Source organism: Coenobita brevimanus, chromosome 63, assembly GCF_032717465.1.
Source record: "Coenobita brevimanus isolate Jiangsu-jjx chromosome 63, ASM3271746v2, whole genome shotgun sequence".
NCBI classification, from domain to species: domain Eukaryota; kingdom Metazoa; phylum Arthropoda; class Malacostraca; order Decapoda; family Coenobitidae; genus Coenobita; species Coenobita brevimanus.
Window position 1 is genome coordinate 44,178,538 of NC_137016.1, and position 18,274 is coordinate 44,196,811.

The following is an 18,274-nucleotide window of genomic DNA, read 5'->3' on the forward strand; positions in this document are numbered from 1 at the left end:
GAGAGAGACGGCAAAAGCGCTGAGGTCTCAGAGATGCGAGATAAGACTGGGTACTTACGTTTACCAGTACCAACTCTAAAGCCTTCACCCACGGTCACTCTCTCTCTCTCTCTCTCTCTCTCTGCACCTCGTGTTTCAATAACTTCCCTTCTTTTCATAAGGTATTATAGTCTTCTGTTATTCTTTAGTTATTCTCTTGTGAAAATCTTCCACACTACGACCATATCCATTAATCTAAATCCACCTGTCTACTTATTATTAATCCTTATTCATCTATCTGTCTATCTATCTATATCTATTTGTCTCACTTCTATCTATATCTATATTATTTCCAATCTCTATCTACATATATATACATACAGAGAGAGAGAGAGAGAGAGAGAGAGAGAGAGGGTGGATGTACAGACAGAAAGGAACAGAGATCGACAAGTAGATAACCAGATTAGTAGTCCACCCCAACCATCATCATCAACAACAACAGCATACACACACACACACACACACACACACACACACAGACAAAAACAGAAGGTCAAATCGATTAGCAAGTCGACAGATGCACCAAGAGAGACATGGAGTCACATACGTACTCCAAGAATATACCATTAAATTCATCAAGCCATTCCTATCCTTACTCAGCATCTGTGTGGAATGTGATGAGATACGCAGATACGGTGAAAGCAGCGAGGGTAGGAGATGGACAAACTTGGGAGTGATTATGTATTTTTATATTTAGTCAAGGATATAAAAAAGTGGTGGGAACGAAGGAATGTGTGTGTGTGTGTGTGTGTGTGTGTGTGTGTTTGAGAGTATCTCTTTGTTTGTGCTCGTGCGTGTCTGAAAGTTACCAAAAGACCGTGTGTGTGTGTGTGTGTGTGTGTGTGTGTGTGTGTGTGTGTGTGTGTGTGTGTGTGTGTGTGTGTGTGTCTCATCGTCTCACCTTCCATTATCTCTCTCTTCCTTGTCTTTCACACTTTCTTCTTCATATTGTTTCCTATCAAAATCTTGGTCTCAATAAATAACGCAGATACCGTAGTCTAACCCTAATTGGAACTGCAGGCGAAACTTTTTTATTTGATTCATCTAAATACATTCTTTTTGGGTTGGATAAGATCGTCTGGCGGGTTATCCATGAACAAAATAAAAAAGGCGCCACTGTAATGAAGAGATGAGAGTGAAGTCCAATTGTTTCATTTTTGATATCTCCCAACGATTTAATTTGGCTAAGGAAGGACTTATTGGAAAGACGGGTTAGCTACAGCCTTAAATGATCCCTTCACGACTAGAGATCTCGCCTACGTAGTATAAAAGTGTCTAGTTGTTGCATGAATAATATGAATACATGTCACCCTGGGGAAGGGGTCAATGCAGACTACCAAACCTCTTCTGTCCGAGCTGTTTCTTATACTTGAAAAAAAATATTGTTCGGTGGTAGCTAGAAGAAGAGCAATCGGAGATTGCAAACCTCCACCAAGGCGGAGTGTGTGGTAGATCTTATGGAGATGTAATCATGTAATTTTTGTGCAAGCATTGTAGGCATTATTTATTGAGTTAGAAACAAAAATACTGAAACTGCCACTATCCTGCAAAGGCTGAGGATCCTTCAAAAATTCATGGATCAGGATGAAGATCCAGATCACCATCAAAATCTAATGGATTGTCCCTTGGACCATACCCTACCCCTGCAAAAAATTTTCAGCAAAATCCGTTCGTAACTTTTTGAGTAATCTTGCTAGCAGACAAACAGACAAACAAACCAACGCCAGCAAAAACTTAACCTCCTTGGAGAAGATAATTAAAAAAATAAACTCGGCATCGTACTGAAAGAATCTGCAAGACTGAAGAAATGAACAGATTATTTGGTGGAATCTGTTACACTTGCTCTCATATCCTAAATTCAACATCGTTCCCGTTAAGAGTGTAGTAATAAGAGTAGGCAGATGAATGAGGGCAGAAGAATACAGCGAAAGACTAAGACACAAGACTGAGCGAGTAGGAATAAGATAGAAAATGTAGAATAAAGACTAAGAGAGAGAATAAGCATTATGCGGGTAAGAGTAACAGTGAACCAGCATGACAGATAGAATAAAAATAAAAGAGCAAGAATTAGAGAGAGGTGGAATAAGATACTAAGTGACAGAACAATAATATGATGAAGAAAGAATATCGATGCGGGATTCAGAATTTAAATGGGGAGTAAGAAAGTCAGGGATTACGAAAGAATGTGATAGTAGCAATGGCAAGGAAAAATATGAAAAGAGATAACAATGAAATTACGGGTAAGTGATAAGAGCAAGTGTGAGAGATATGAGTGAAGATGCTATTAATAATGACTGAGATTGAAAAAGAGTGATACCTGATGCATAAGTGAAGAATAAGCGAGAAAGTAAAAAGTGATATATAAAACATGTCTACTGTAAGAATAAGAGTCACGTTTAGAATAAAGTAAACAGATCAAGAATAATAATAATATCTTAAAAGGAAGCGTGAGAGTAAGATTATGAGTGTCAGGAAAATAAAAAAGTCAGAGTACATGTAGTGAAAGTCTACGAAAGAGAGTGATACTAACAATAATGTGATTAAAAATAAAAGTTAAGAGCTTTAGGTAAAAGTCAATGAATACGTAAAAGACTAGGTAAAGATTAATACCACAAATAAGAGCCTGAGCCAAAGAAGAAAAGTGAAAGTCTGAGAGCCCCCAAGGCCTCAGACGTCTCCTATCCTGCCAGAGCGAAAAAAGAAAAAAAAGAAAAAAAGACGTCTATTGTTCCTTCAGTTTTTCCCCCCGTCTCGCACGCCACCCTCCTGAATGCGCTTGCCTGCTTGTGCGCTGCTGCTGTTTGTTTTGGTGTTTGGGCGCGCGTTTGTTGTTGTGAAGACCTGTTTTTGCTGCTGTAAGTGTGTGTGTGTGTGTGTGTGTGTGTGTGTGTGTGTGTGTGTGTGTGTGTGTGTGTGTGTGTGAGAGAGAGAGAGAGAGAGAGAGAGAGACTGTTTCTTGCTGTTATTGGTGACTGTGTGTGTGTGTGTGTGTGTGTGTGTGTGTGTGTGTGTGTGTGTGTGTAGATGCTGCTGTGTATATTTTTTTGCGAAGATGATGAGACTGGTAACCCAATCTTTTTTTTTTCCCCCGGGAAAAACTGAAAATCATCATCATCATCAACAACCAGATCTCCTTTCCCGCCCCAAGGGGTGAAAAGAACAAAGCTGAAGATCCATTCATGTCGAGATACCTGGACACAATGAATTTAACACTGGGGATAAGAGGCAGATGGAAATACAGACTAAGCAAGACAGTTCTAGAGTTGACCGGTTGAATACATGAACGAATGAGGCTATCGGTTAACTATTGCAATGAAGAGTTGAGCAGAAAGGGAGTGGGGTGAGAGTGTGCTGCCAAACGGGTGCTGTGCGCCCTACGTAATGAAAGACGGATGAAGGCAGACAGTTTAGAAGAGCAGTGGTCACTGAAATTGTGATAGTTGATGGATAATTATGTAACACTGCGACGAAGGGAGAGGGAAGTTGAAGTGAGTGAGTAACAGGAGGGGACGAGAGGAAATGCATAGTCAGCCTCCATTAGTTTTACTAGAGTTGTATGTGGTCAGCCCCCAGCCCCCGCTCACGCACGCACACGCACACACACACACACACACACACACACACACACACACACACACACACACACACACACACACACACACACACACAAGAAATCTACTCCACATTGGGGTGACTAAGACCCCCTGTACAAGGCCAACGGCGTCAGCGCATGTGTGCGTGAACGGACTGCAGGATTATTATTGGTGTGTGTATCTGCAGTTGTTCTGTATGTGTGTACGTATCTTCCGTTTTGTTGTTGATGTATAAGCTTCTGTGTACGTAAATCTACAACAGACATACGTAACAAAATTTAATCCACCACCTCCTCAATATGACACAGCGAGGCCACTAAGTCAGCTTCCCTGAGCTACGACCCGCGATGACCTTTGCCCCAACATCAAATAATTCAGAGCCAGCACAACATATTACGTACATTCGGAAGTTCGCGAGATGTGGCTTGACTAGTCTGGAGATAGAGTGAGTAATGAGACTTATTCTGATACATTAGCAGAGTTTAGTTTGTTCTTTTATTTTTTTCTTCTTCCTTCCTTCCTTCCTTCCTTCTCTCTTTCTTCCTCTTCTTCTTCTTATTCCCCCTTCCCTCCCTCCCCCTCTCTCTCTCTCTCTCCCTCCAGTTCTGCATTCTCTTCCGCGTGTGCCTGTGGGTGTTGGATGTGCCTGCTTGTGTGTGTTTGCCTTTACTGTTATACCGGCGTGTTGTCAGTGCATGCAGGAGAGGAAGACCGTGAAAAAGAGTGACTTGTTTAAGACCGTTCTCTCTTCGGATTAAGAGGCTTTACTTTAACTCTAACTAAACGATTTATGTTGAAGGCTACCCATTTATGATTTTTAATGCTATTTACATTATTTTTATACCCACATAGATAGTAAACCTAACATTCAAGTATATATTAGCGCACCAGGAAGCTATATACTATACTACCTCCGTCTTCGCGGCTAAATTTATATACTGTACCAAGTTGTTCTTTTGTTATATGTACGTTTTAATATCAACATCGACTATATAACCAAAGTACAAGACAATATTAACGTATTATACAAAAAAGTATGTTGGTAAGAATGAGGTGTTAGGAACCCTCGTTAAATTTGGGACAATTATGCAATTATGGCTCTTAAAGCTGAATGCGCAAAAATGTAGTAATAATTATAAAACACACACACACACACACACACACACACACACACACACAGTAAAAGCAAAAATAGCATGGTTACTTGAGAGAGAGAGAGAGAGAGAGAGAGAGAGAGAGAGAGAGAGAATTGTGTGTGTGTGTGTGTGTGTGTGTGTGTGTGTGTGTGTGTGTGTGTGTGTGTGTGTGTGTGTGTGTGTGTGTGTGTGTGTGTGTGTGTGTGTGTGTGTGTGTGTGTGTGTGTGTGTGTGTGTGTGTGTGTGTGTGTGTGTGTAAGTTAAAGTGTGAAGGCCTTGGCTGAATCATAAGTGGACTAGCAGCAAAGGGAAGCACAGCATACCACAGTTACAAGCTGGTTTTGTGTGTGTGTGTGCACGTACCCGATTGTGTGTACAGTACTTGCGCCTGGGGGGATGCTTGAGCTCGGATATATATATATATATATCATCTCATCAGCCGCTTGAGTGTCCACTGCAGGACCGGCCTATCCCGACCGAAGTGGGGACGATACAGCCAATGCATCTCTACCAAGTGGCTTCGGCTGTCTGGTAGAGATTGTATGCGGGGTGAGAAGTGCTTGTAAGTGTAACTGTAGTGTTGTAGTGGCTTTGGATGTGTGTGTAGTCTGTGAACCTAGTGTAATCGACCCGAGCAAGCCGACTGGGTGCAAGCATACTTTATAGTATGCGACACTGGTTCAACCACAGCAACCCTTGTGTCCCCCAATGCAGTACGTGGCCAGAAGAACGCTCCCAAAGTATATTACCCTCGTGAGGTGCGAACCCTCGTTCTTCAGTGTACGAAAACGCACACTTTACCACTGTACCACAGAGGCTCAGAGAGAGAGAGAGAGAGAGAGAGAGAGAGAGTTTTACATTCACTTTTTTCATGGTGAAGTTTTATGCATATGTTTGGGGTAAACATCGAATCAATATGGCTGTGTAAGAGAGATCAAAAGATAGAGAACATAATTAGGAGACAGGCTGAGAGAAAATAGGATGTACGAGACTGCTGGAGAGGAGATTTAAGAGAGAGACTGAGATACTGGAAGTGAGAGTAAGAGACTGCTATTTAAATTACTGAGTATAGTAGCATTAGACCCTTCAATTTAATGAAATTTAATTCTTGCTACCTTCACCTGTTCATTCAGCCTAGCAACAATTTTTCGGACTGGAAGGGTTAGGTATAGTCTTGGTTCATCTATTCACGACTATAGAAGCAAAATCGTTGGATAAAATCGTCTGTATGCAGCAGGTATAAAACGAAAAGACGTCATCGGACTGGAGGGATTAATGCCTTTTCTCTCGTTCCTACTACCCCCAGACGGTTTATCCAGCCTAGGAGAGGCCCCAGTTTTGAAGGGGTTAATGGAGGCTATATCTAATCCCTCGAGAAAGATAGTGCGAGAGTGTTAGATAGGAGCTAATCTGGGAGTGAGAAGGAAAATATGAGAATAAGCAAGTGTGCGATGGAAAGTGAGCGAGACGGGAAAAATGAGTGTGCGAGATAATCTAAAAATGAGTGAATAACGCAAGAGACAGATAAAAGACATAAGAGTAAGGTGAGAGTGACAGTGAGATAATCTAAGAGTGAGGCGATAACTATACAGGTCTAGGATTTGGAGGAAGACAGAGTGGATGTTAGGCAGTAAGATAGTCTAAGAATGAAACAGTATATGTATGAAAAGAAGAGCAATAGATGACAAAGATAAAATATAAAAAAAACTACATAAAAACAAGGAAGTATAAAAAAAGAAAATATTAGAGCAAGAAAGAGAAAGAACGTCAAAACAAGAGCTAGAGATATGAAGAATGCCAAGACAAGAGGAAAGAAAAGTATGAAAAAAAATAAGACCAAGAAAAAGGAAGAAAGCCCAAATAAGAGAAAACAATAAGAAAAATAAGAGCAAGAAAAGTAAGAAAAAAAATACGATCAAGAATAAGTAAGGAAGCTCCCCCCCCCCCCAAAAAAAAGGGATGAAAACCAATAATATAGGCAATAAAATAGTACGAAACCCAAAAATAAGAGCGAGAAAGTATAGGAAAATTCAAAATAAGAGCAAGAATGTGTGAGAAAGAAAGTGAGCGAGTGTGAGATAGTGAGATAATCAGCCCCCTGCTGTAAATTAGCCAGCGACAAACAAGCCCAGACGCTCCACTAAATTATATTATTTTTCCTCCTGGTGCTCCTAATTTGGTTCATCAGCTCCAGACTTCGCTCCCTTGTCTTCCTCCTGCTCTCTCTCTCTCTCTCTCTGCTTCCGTCTTACTTTCTTCTTAACTCTTTGTCTTGTTGTTTGACACCCTCTCTCTCTCTCTCTGATTTCCTCAATTCAGTTCAATAGTTTCAGACCTTCCTTTACCCCTCCTTTCTCCTGTAACCCCCCCATCTCTCTCTCTCTCTCTCTCTCGCTCACGTACCAGATGTTATCGATTCCTTCTCTTCTCATTTTGTTTTCCTCTTTCTTCTTCCCTATACAGTCCTGTTTCTCCTCGATAACACTTATTTTTCCTGTACCTCTCGTTTTTATTTTCTCTCTCATTCCCCCTTCTTATCTTTCTTCCTTCTTATCTCATTATTGCTTCCTATCCTTCCTTGGCAGTGAAATGGCGGGGGACAGGGCGACTTGGAGGCGATTTGTTTGTGGCCACCCCAAACGGAATTGAGGCGTCTGGCAATAGATAGATATATATAAAATCTCCAACCTCCCTTCCCTCTCATCATTATCCCTTTCTCTTCCTCCCTTCTCACCATGTTTCACTGTCTTCATTTTCGCTCTCCTTTTGGCATCTTGTGTTCACCTCCTGTATTCGTCTTTCATTTTTTTTCTCTGATTGTTTGTCGTCTTTTCCTTTGTCTCTTTCGCTCAGTTCTTCCTTTTTTTTATTCTCTTCTTGCCCTACGTCTATTATTTTTTCGTTCTTTTTTCTCTCTTCTTTTTCTTCTTGTAGCTTCGTTTTATCTTCTTTTCATTTCTTTTTCTTCTTTGTTTCTATCTTTTTTTTCTTCCTGGTTTCATTTATTCATTTACCCCTTCTTCTTCACGCATCTCCCTCTTAATCAGTACAAGTATTCTTTCCACTGTTCTTTTCCTCCTCTCATTAACTGTCTCCCTCTCATTCCCTTGTCAACTACTCTCCGAAGATTCTTCAAATTTCAGCCTCCTTGTCCGCTGTTAGGCGTCGCGTCCCCCACCTCTCTCTCTCTCTCTCTCTCTCCAGTCCGCTATTGTGTGTACGTCAATCTGTTTCTTTGCGTTGTCTCCCTTTTAACCCTGTGAATTAGAAGATGTACTTTACTGGTTTATTCCTGTTATGCTCAGACGACTTTATTCAACTCTGGAATGATCTCTGTTACTGGAGAGATTACTAAAAGTTGTATTCTCAGCAAAGTCATCTCGAGATAGCACGAACTCAAAAACATGTACAAAAGTTCTAGACAGATACGGGACCAACAAGACCGTAATATGTGTTTCGCTAAATTCTACGGGGTTGAAGCACCTCACGACCGAAGGAAAAAAATCTTAGAGAGTGACTGAGGGACAGGGCCGCTTCATGAAATGTTCTCGCACCAAAAAATTGCATAATCGAACTGAAGAGGTGTTGCCTAACTTTTTTTTCCCTCTTAGTTTCCCTCCTTTCTCATTCTTTCCCCGCAGATAATTTTCGTAAAACATGGCCTTCCCTTTTAACCCTTTTGCTTCCATGGAGGAGCTGGAGAGGGTCGCCTTCATGTTGTGGCACTGTTCTTACTGGGCAGCTCAAATGCCTGGTTATACACGAACTTCCTTCAACAACTTCTCTATCCCCGAAATGAGGATGGTGGAATGAACAAGAAGGGAACTAATGCCCTTAGTCCACCAGGTTCAACTGCCACTGACGCGTGTCCGTATTTTATTCAGGCTAAATCCAGTCCACTTTATTCAGACGGGGAAGAGTCGAGCATTCCAAAGGTTCGTCGAGACAGATCTGAACACTTTGGCTCTTTCCTCTTCTTCCTCAAACTCTCCAAGGGTCTCTCTTCCTCCTCTTTCATTTCTTTCCACCTTCCTCCTGATTTTTTATAGCGTCTCTCATTCGTGTGTTTTATCCATCCATCCATCATCCAATCCTACGCTGCCCCAAGAGCCCGGGGCTAGGCAAATTGGTCCTGATATTTAAGATCCCTGAGTGGCATTCTTGAACAATAAACCTCAATCACCCTTTGGATAAAAACCTTCACCTGCTCAATCCGACTGGAGCGCCGCAATTACCTACTATATCACCAGGCGCCATAATTTGGTTATATGGGTACCACCCAGCGTAGTAAACGGTTTCTTAGTGTACAGGAAACCATTCGGCTTGTCACTCAGTGTAGAGTCACCCATAGGCAGAAGGAACAGGAACGTATGAAGGAAAGAATGCCAAAAGAGGGAGTGTAAAGTCACCCGTAGGCAGAAGGGCGAGGAAAGAATGAAGGAAAAAATGACAGAAGAAGAAGGAAGGCAAGAAGGAAGGGGGAGAGGAAAAGACAGACACCCGAGAGCAGCACAACATCGAGTGAGTGGATGGTGAGCGCCTCCACCTACGTCATTTACCTCTCACTTCCTTCCTGTTCATTTGCCTCCCTCTCATTTCCTCCATCTGTCTCATACTTCCTTCCTCCTCACTTCTCTCCCTATCCTCCCTCCTCCTTCCTCTTTTTAGCCTATATAATCTCTTTTCATGTGTCTCTCACTTTCCTCCTCACTTATCTCTTCCTTTCCTCCTCCACCTTCATCTCTTACTCCTCCTCTCCCATCCCTATCTCTCATCATTTCTCAGCCTGTCCACTCTCCCCTTCCCCTCCTCTCCCTCCCCTTCTCCCACACCTCTTTCATAACCACCCTAATTTGTCGCATTAGAATAAAACCTTCAAAATAAAAATCCCCTTCCCTTTGCCTAGCCTAGTCAAGGAATCAAAAAAAAAAAAAAAAAAGTGAGAGGGCTTCACAAGAGGCTTTTAAAAATATCTCAAACATTTCGCTCTTAATAGGCTTACTTGAGCTAGGTCAGGTGCGGGGCCAAGACGGTGGTATTCTGAGGCTGTCATTAAGGCTGAGAATCCCAGTTGTTTGCTGTGGGACGGTAGGCCTTAAAGGAGTGGATGGTGATGGCTTGGTTTGGATGGGGATGGGACGCTAAGTTTCTGAGTTCTGGAAGTGGGTAGTAGCAGAGGTGATCGTGGGGAGAAGGAGGCAGTGGGGAGGGGAGGATTTACGAGAGGAAGAGGTTGAGAAGGAAGTAGTGGGGAGGGGACTGGTAAAAAGAAAATAGGTCGAGAAGTGAGTAGGTGGGAAGAAGGAATGAGTATGGTGGGTAAAGGGCAATTAAGGGAAGGTGTACAGTAGGTTAGGTAAGGCAGGGAAGGGAAGGAGATGGTGATGGCTGGAAAATTTAGGAAGGGGAATGGGGAGGGGAAGGAATAGTGGCGGGGAGGGAATAATTAGGGTAATAATGGAGGGGGAGGTGGTAGTCTATCTATCTATCTATCTATTGCCAGACGCCTCAATCCCGTTTGGGGTGGCCACAAACAAATCGCCTCCAAGTCGCCCTGTCCCCCGCCATTTCACTGCCCTGCTCCCAACTCACACCCCCCTCTCTCATATACCTCTCCACCCCATCCCTCCATCTCATCCTCGGCCTCCCCCTCCCTCTTCCCCCCTCCACCTCACTCATATACACTCTCTTCGTCAGTCTTTCACCCTCCATCCTCTCCACATGGCCAAACCACCTCAGTGTGTTCCTCATAACGCTTCCTATCACATCCACATCCACACTCATGGTATATTTAGGGAAGGAATGAGGATTGATTGATTACATAGCGTAACATCAAAGGTCATTGCCGCCGGGGGAAGGAGGAAGGAAGTGTTGGCTGGGAAGGAATATGTAGGGTAAGACTAGGGAGGAGATGGTGCTGGGGAACGAATACTTGGAGAAAGACTGGAGGGGAGATGGTGGTAGGCAGGGAATGTTTAGGGCAAGAATGGGGAGGGGAGGAGGTGGCGGTGGTTGGTTGGGAGGGGATATTTAGGGGAAGAATGGGGTAGGAGAGGAGAAGGTGGTGGGGAGGGATATGTAGGAGACGAATGGAGAGGGAAGGAGACGGTGGGAAGGGGACCACTGAGGGGAGAAACGGGTTGGGAAGTGACAGAGGACGGCTACACGAAATATATAAGCTGAGGGGGAAAAAAAAAACATAAAACATTTTAAAACTAAACATGGAATCCTAGGGACTAGCAGATACAGACATCAACAAATTAGAAATAATAGATGGTGGAATAGGCAGAGGCAGGAGTACAAAAAAATAAATAAATAAATAAATAACACGTATAAAAATAAAAAAGAAATATGCCAATACAAAATACGGCTATGTGGTAAAAGCCAGATGAATTTTACCGCCCTACCAAAATCTAACGCAGTTTTGTAAACCTTCCGACACAGAAACTTGGATATAAAACAAACAACACGGTGAAGGAGTAACTGAAAGGAACAGGGAGAGGAAAACAAAACATGGAAATTCCACCGATAAACAGAAAATTTTATAGACACAGAAACCTAGAGAGGAGTGAGATAAATATAAGGGCGGATGAAGATGACTGGGATGAAAGTGAAATGAAAGGAGGGAAACTAGTGTGACTGAAGAAATAAACGAGTATAAGCAAAGGAAGAAAAACTAGAAATGACAAAGACAAATGAAAAAAATATATACAGATAAGGGAAATATATATATATATATATATATATATATATATATATATATATATATATATATATATATATATATATATCTCCTCACGGCACTGGTTTTGGTAGGAAGGACACTGGTTTTGGTAGGAAGGACACTGGGTTTGGTAGGACACTGGGTTTGGTACGAAGGATACTGAGAGAGAGAGAGAGAGAGATTCACTCAAAGTTCAGTGAAAGAAAATTAAAAAGAAGAGAGAGTAGAAATAAGATTACACTCAACTTTAGGGAACAAAATGAAAAGAGAAAAAGAAAGATGAAAAACGAGAGATAACATTGTCCTCAAACTTGATCGAATAAGAGAAAACAGAAGGAAAATTACACACAATAAAACAGAAAAACATGTGAAAGAAGAGACAAAATGAAGAGAAAGTAGCAAAAATACTGAAGCTCAGTCATCTCTCTGCCTCCTCCCGTGCCCACAACTACACTGAAATTATGATGTGAAAGCCACTGAATTATTCCCGCCGTGCAACTCGCCGTGGGGGATGAATAATTTGAAGGAAAGATCTCGTCGACATCACTTTGGGAGGGAAAAGGTAATGGAGGCTGTGAGGCATAGGGAAGTACACCCTGAAAATATAATTCACAAGGAAAGTGAAGGACTGACCGATCAACAGACAAAGATACGAGACAGACATTGACTGACAGACAAATACGTAAATATATATATATATATATATATATATATATATATATATATATATATATATATATATATATAAATATAAAGTATAGGCAGATAAATACGAGTAGATACGTGTGGAGAGAGAGAGAGAGAGAGAGAGAGAGAGAGAGAGAGAGAGAGAGAGAGAGAGAGAGAGAGAGAGAGAAATAAAGCAAGATGTTGACGCAGGTGTAAATCCGTGTAAGTCAACGAGTGCCATACTAGAGCTTCCCTGAGAGAGAGAGAGAGAGAGAGAGAGAGAGAGAGAGAGAGAGAGAGAGAGAGATTCTTGTGGTTTTAGGAGGCTCCCTAGTACCTCTTCCTTGCCAGCTGAACATTGGAGATTTCGTAACACCTCATCCTTAGTGATTTATTTTGCACATTACACCCCAGTATCCTCTCGTATGTTTCTTAATTAAGAAAACTACATCGATACTGAAACGATTACACACACACACACACACACACACACACACACACACACACACACACACACACACACACACACACACACACACACACACACACACAGAAAGAAATGTTGAAGTGGCATGTGCAAAATAAATCGTTAAGGAATAAGGTAATACGAAGCCTCCTGTGCTACGAAAAATACGGCCCTGGAGTTGGTAAGTAAGACACTGGTTTTGCTAGGAAGATCACTGTTTTGGTAGGAAGGACACTGATTTTGGTAGAAAGGATACTGGACTTGGTAAGAAAGACATTGGACTTGGTAGGACGGACAATGGACTTGGTAAGAAGGACACTGGTTTTGGTAGGAAGGACACTGGTTTTGGCAGGAAGGACACTGGTTTTGATAGGAAGGACATTGGTTTTGGTAGGAAGGACACTGGGTTTGGTAAGATGGACACTGGTTTTGGTAGGAAGGACATTGGTTTTGGTAGGAAGGACACTGGTTTTGGTAGGAAGGACACTGGGTTTGGTAAGCAGGACACTGGTTTTGATAGGAAGGACACTGGTTTTGATAGGAAAGACACTGGGTTTGGTAAGAAGGACACTGGTTTTGGTAGGAAGGACACTGGTTTTGGTAGGAAGGACACTGGTTTTGGTAGGAAGGACACTGGTTTTAGTAGAAAGACACTGGTTTTGACAGCAAGGACACTGGTTTTGGTAGGAAGGACACTGGGTTTGGTAGGACACTGGGTTTGGTACGAAGGATACTGAGTTTGGTTGACAGGAAAAAGAAAGGGAAATGTAGGATCACCCAGGTATGTTTACACCTTTGGAAAGAAGTGAACATACATGGGTGACTCGTCTGTCGTTTTTTTTCCACTTTCATTCGTTTATTCTGAACATTCACCTCAGTATTTCCATTCCGTATTCTTCCACGTCCATCCTTTCTCGTTCTGTGTTTCTGGGCCACACTTCACATCTTGTTTAGGTTAAGGAGTAAGGATTAAAATGCTGCTGCTGTTCCTGCTCCTGATGATGATGATGATGATGATGATGATGATATACAGTGGATGATGATGATGATGATGATGACGATGATGACATCCAGTGGATGATGATGATGACGATGATATACGGTAGACGATGATGATGACGATATACCGTAGATGATGATGATGATGATATACTGTAGATGATGATGATGATGATGATGATGATGACAGATATGCAGATGACAATGATGATGATGATGATAGATATACAGATGACAATCGTGCTGATGATCATGATGATGATGATGATGATGGTGGTGGTGATGAGCAGTAGCTAATGATAATGATAGCGCTGCCGTTAATTATTTTGATAGTGATAATGGTGACGACCATGACGGTGTAGATGACGATGAAAATGACGGAAGATGAAGATAATTACGATGACGAAAACGATTACAATAACGATGATGATTATTATCCCTAAATTTCCCATCCATCCAATTGTTATTCTGCCCATTATTCCATTCTGAATGTAGTTAATCAAGGAAAAGGACGAGAAAAAAAAGCCTCCTCCAGTCTGCCTTGGGACCGCGTAAGGCGTCTTCTGAGATGATGGATGATGAGTGATGAATGACTTGGATTAGACTCTCCTCACTTATCATTATTCCATCACTTGTCTGGGTGCTGTGTGTGTGTGTGTGTGTGTGTGTGTGTGTGTGTGTGTGTGTGTGTGTGTGTGTGTGTGTGTGTGTGTGTGTGTGTGTGTGTGTGTGTGTGTGCGTGTGCGCGAGCGCGCTCCTAATTTATTTTCTCTTTTTTTTTTTTTTACCTTACGCCTGATTTATTGAACTACTTTTTTCACGTGTTTCTAATAATATTAATTTCCTTTTCATTTTTCCAAGCTCCTGATTTAGTTTCTGAAAGAATGTTTTTTTGGGGGAAAGGGGGTACCTTGTGTGTAATTTATGCGTCGCATTTTTGTGTGTCGTTAAATTTCTAAAATTCTTTAACCTGTTACATCAGGTGACGTCAAATATTTACATTATACTCGTTACCACCAGATGGTTATATTGTCTTCAAAGCATACAATTGGAATAGGATTTACTGCATGGCCTCGAATGACCCCCCCAATGGGATATGCCTTAACTAAAATGAGTAAAAAGAGACTGGACGTAACAACACAAACTGGAAAAGACATCCTTGTAAAGAAACAGTCGCGAATTAAATTGTCTGCCTTTCAGAGAAAAGTAGAAAAACCGAAAGAACGATGTGGTATAATAACGAAGAGACTGAAAAGTAAGCGTACCCGAAAGAAAACTTAGTAGTACATATCAATAAAAACCATAATTCCAGTAAAGTAAACGAGAGATCTACATTCATATCTAATGGAAAGGCAGTCATCAGTTAATCAGCATTCGCAAAGAGGGACGAGGTGTGCACAGATTTATGTAAGCTGTAAACGAAAAAAGAAAAAAGTTAAGCTCATTCATAACAGCAATACCTAATTTATATCTTCTGTAATTAGGGATAGTAATTATGAGAGCCTTAGAAAAAAAGAGAATAGAAGTAATAGGTAGTACCCCAAAAGAAATTAAAAGGATACGTGACCGAAGCCCATATGTATTGGATACTACGAAATATCTCCGTATAAATCTTCACTAACAGAAAATAGATTATGCTGTGCAAGGAAAAAATTAAAGGAAGATGGAGCCGAGAAGGATTTAAAAGGATATACATAAATGAATATATGAGCGGCTATTACTAGAGACACATAGTTTTGGGCAATATCGATCCGCTCTATCAAAATACACTGTACAACGAAACAATGACCAATGACTCGAAATCCGGTGACATCATTCCCGAGGCCAAAAAAAACTTCTTCATAATATTTTCCGCACGAGCTCCGAAACTGTTTCACTAAATAAGTGGATCGACACTCCCGTCGGCAACTGTACATTAATAATCTAATGGAGCTGGAATTATAACTTAATCACGCCTCATAAAAGCGTGAGGCCATATTAAGCTCTAATCTCCGGCATTGTTCACGAAGCCTTACGAGTCCACTCTTCCCACGCACCACACCACCACTCACACATTCTTTTCTTTATTTTATCTTTGCCTTTTTTGTGGGATGACGTCATTTTTATACTACTTTTAAACAGCTATAATATCTACTTCGAATACCTTATCTTTCATTGATCTACACATATTCAAATTATATTATCGGCATAAGGATATAATTATCCACAATCATCTTTGTAGCCTTACAGTATTTATACATATTTAAATTAACCAGATAAATGAAAATTCTCTTATCTACTTAGCTTTACAGTTTTATCTAAGTTTACATCGCCGAGATAACGAAAAAAAATATCTTCATCATTATTTTTAACTAACAGTTTAGTTTTGATCATCATGACAACGAAAAAAAAAAAAACAGGATATAATAACCTAATCGGTGTTTATTTACGTTAAGACTGCGATTATTAATCTTTATCCTCTTCCTTATTCAGCTTTTCCACGTTATTAATTTTTAAAACACTGTAACATCGAAATAAATCAAACTAAGATATGGAGGCAAATTCTTACCTTTAAAATACGATAAATATCTTACCTTACATGTACTTGGTTCACACGCCAGAGGAACCTGAGGAGGGAAAGTGTGAATAAATATTTAAAGTATCCATTGTATATACATCTCATTATTTCCCTCATACCTTTTTATACATACATATATATTTTTGCACCTTACTATCTTCCTTGTTATTTCTCTCTCGTGTTTCTCGTCGCCTCCTCTCTCACTGACTCATCCTCCACTCATCTGTTCCTTCTTCTTTCCTCACTTCCCTCTTCCATTACCCCCATATAAATTTTCTCACCATAACTCCCATTTCCTCAGTGCCTCTCCCACTAACCCTCACTCCCTTCTCCCTCTTCCAAACATCACATTATAGTCTCTTCCCATCTCCCTCTCATTTTCCCCTTATTTAAATTCTCTCGCCTTAATATCCTCCTCAGTTCCAATTCCCCTCCTCCTAAGTAAGAATTCTCTCTCTTATTCATTCCTCTTCTCTTTCTCTCTTATTCTGTTTTCTCCCGTTGAACCTCCTTTGCATTTCTAATCTTATTCTCTCTTTTTATAGTTTCTTTCTCCTCTTCCCTCCTGTAATTCTCTTTCTCTAATCTCCATACTCCTCATTTTTTCCTTCTCCCAAGCACTCACCCTCACCCCACACAACCGCCTTCAGCAACTAATCCTCTCCCTTTCTTTTCTAGCCTCTTTCTCCCTTTTTATTTTTATGGTTTCCCTCTCCTCCTCCCTCCTGTAATTTTCTCTCCCTTACCTATGTTTTCTATCACTAAATTCTCCCACCCTCCTCGCACCTAATCCTTTCCCTCTCCCCTACCCTCTTCCAGTTCTTTCTCCCTCCTTCCTATCTTAGTTCTTTCACATTTTCTTTCAGGTATTTTTCCTCCTTTTGCCGATCTCTTTTTCTTCCTGTTCTCTCTGTCTTCCATCGCTCTCTCCTCCTCTATTTCCCACATTCTTTTCCCCTCCTCCTTTCATTGACTTTCACATCCTCTCTTAAATACTCGTCCTCCTCTTTTTCCCTCTCTTTCTCTCCTTAAATAAATTTATTCCCTCCCACTTTTCCCTCTCGTTTCCTTCCCGTTGTATTTTCTCCCTCTTTCTCACTCTACTTTTCTGTCACCTCCTCTCTCAACTAGTTCTCTTCCTCTCTCCCCTAGCTGTTTCTTTTCCTGTTCAATCCATTCCCTCATCTTCTCTCTTATCCCCTCCTCTCCCCAACCCTCCACAGAATACAGTATTTTCTGTGCCATACTCCCCCACCATTTCTCTGCCTCTCTCCTCTGTTTATCTTCATTCCTTACCATTAAACTCATTCCACTGTTTCCTCCCTCTCCTCCTATTATCCCAGTCCCTCTACAATTTTTCTCTCCTCCTCTCTCCCTTCCAGCCCCTTCTATCTCCCTGTTTCTCTACCCTCCATCCCCTCTATTTCTTTGTTTTTCTCCCTTTCATCCCCCCCCCCCACTCCTTTGTTTCTCTCCTCTCCTCCTTTCCCCCTAAGTTCTGCAATACTTTTTTTTTTCTCCCCTTCACACACATCTGTTTGATTGTTTCTATTCTCCTCCTCCCCACCTCACAAACTCTCTGCAACACATTCTTCTCTCCTCTCTCCCCTCAATTCCTTTCCTTCTCTCTTCCCCCTTCTCCTATCCCCCAACCCACTACAACACTTTTTTCTCTTCTCCTCCCTCCCCTCCACCCCCTTCCCAAACCTTACCCCCAGCAGAGCAAGAGGTCAAGTGATGACGGTGGGGTGGAGGGGGTGAGAAGGGAGGAGAGATGGGATAGGACGAGAAGGGAAAGGGGGAACAGGAAGGGGGAGGAGATGGGGAAGGGGGAAGAAGGTTGGGAGAAAGGAGGAGGGGGAGAGGAGGAATAGGGGAGGGGGCTGGGCAAAGAAGACTTAGGTATATCGTCTTAAGGCGGCTCTCTGGCTTCGTGGGGTCCGCAGGTCAGGTGTAACGCAAGGATTAACCTGTACTTGTACCTGTGCGTAATGGGTGGGTTGGAGGTGGTTGAAAAGACTGGTCAGTGTACAGTATGTGGTACTGTGAATATGATGCTGTGTAGCTTTATAATGCGCGCGCGCGCACGCA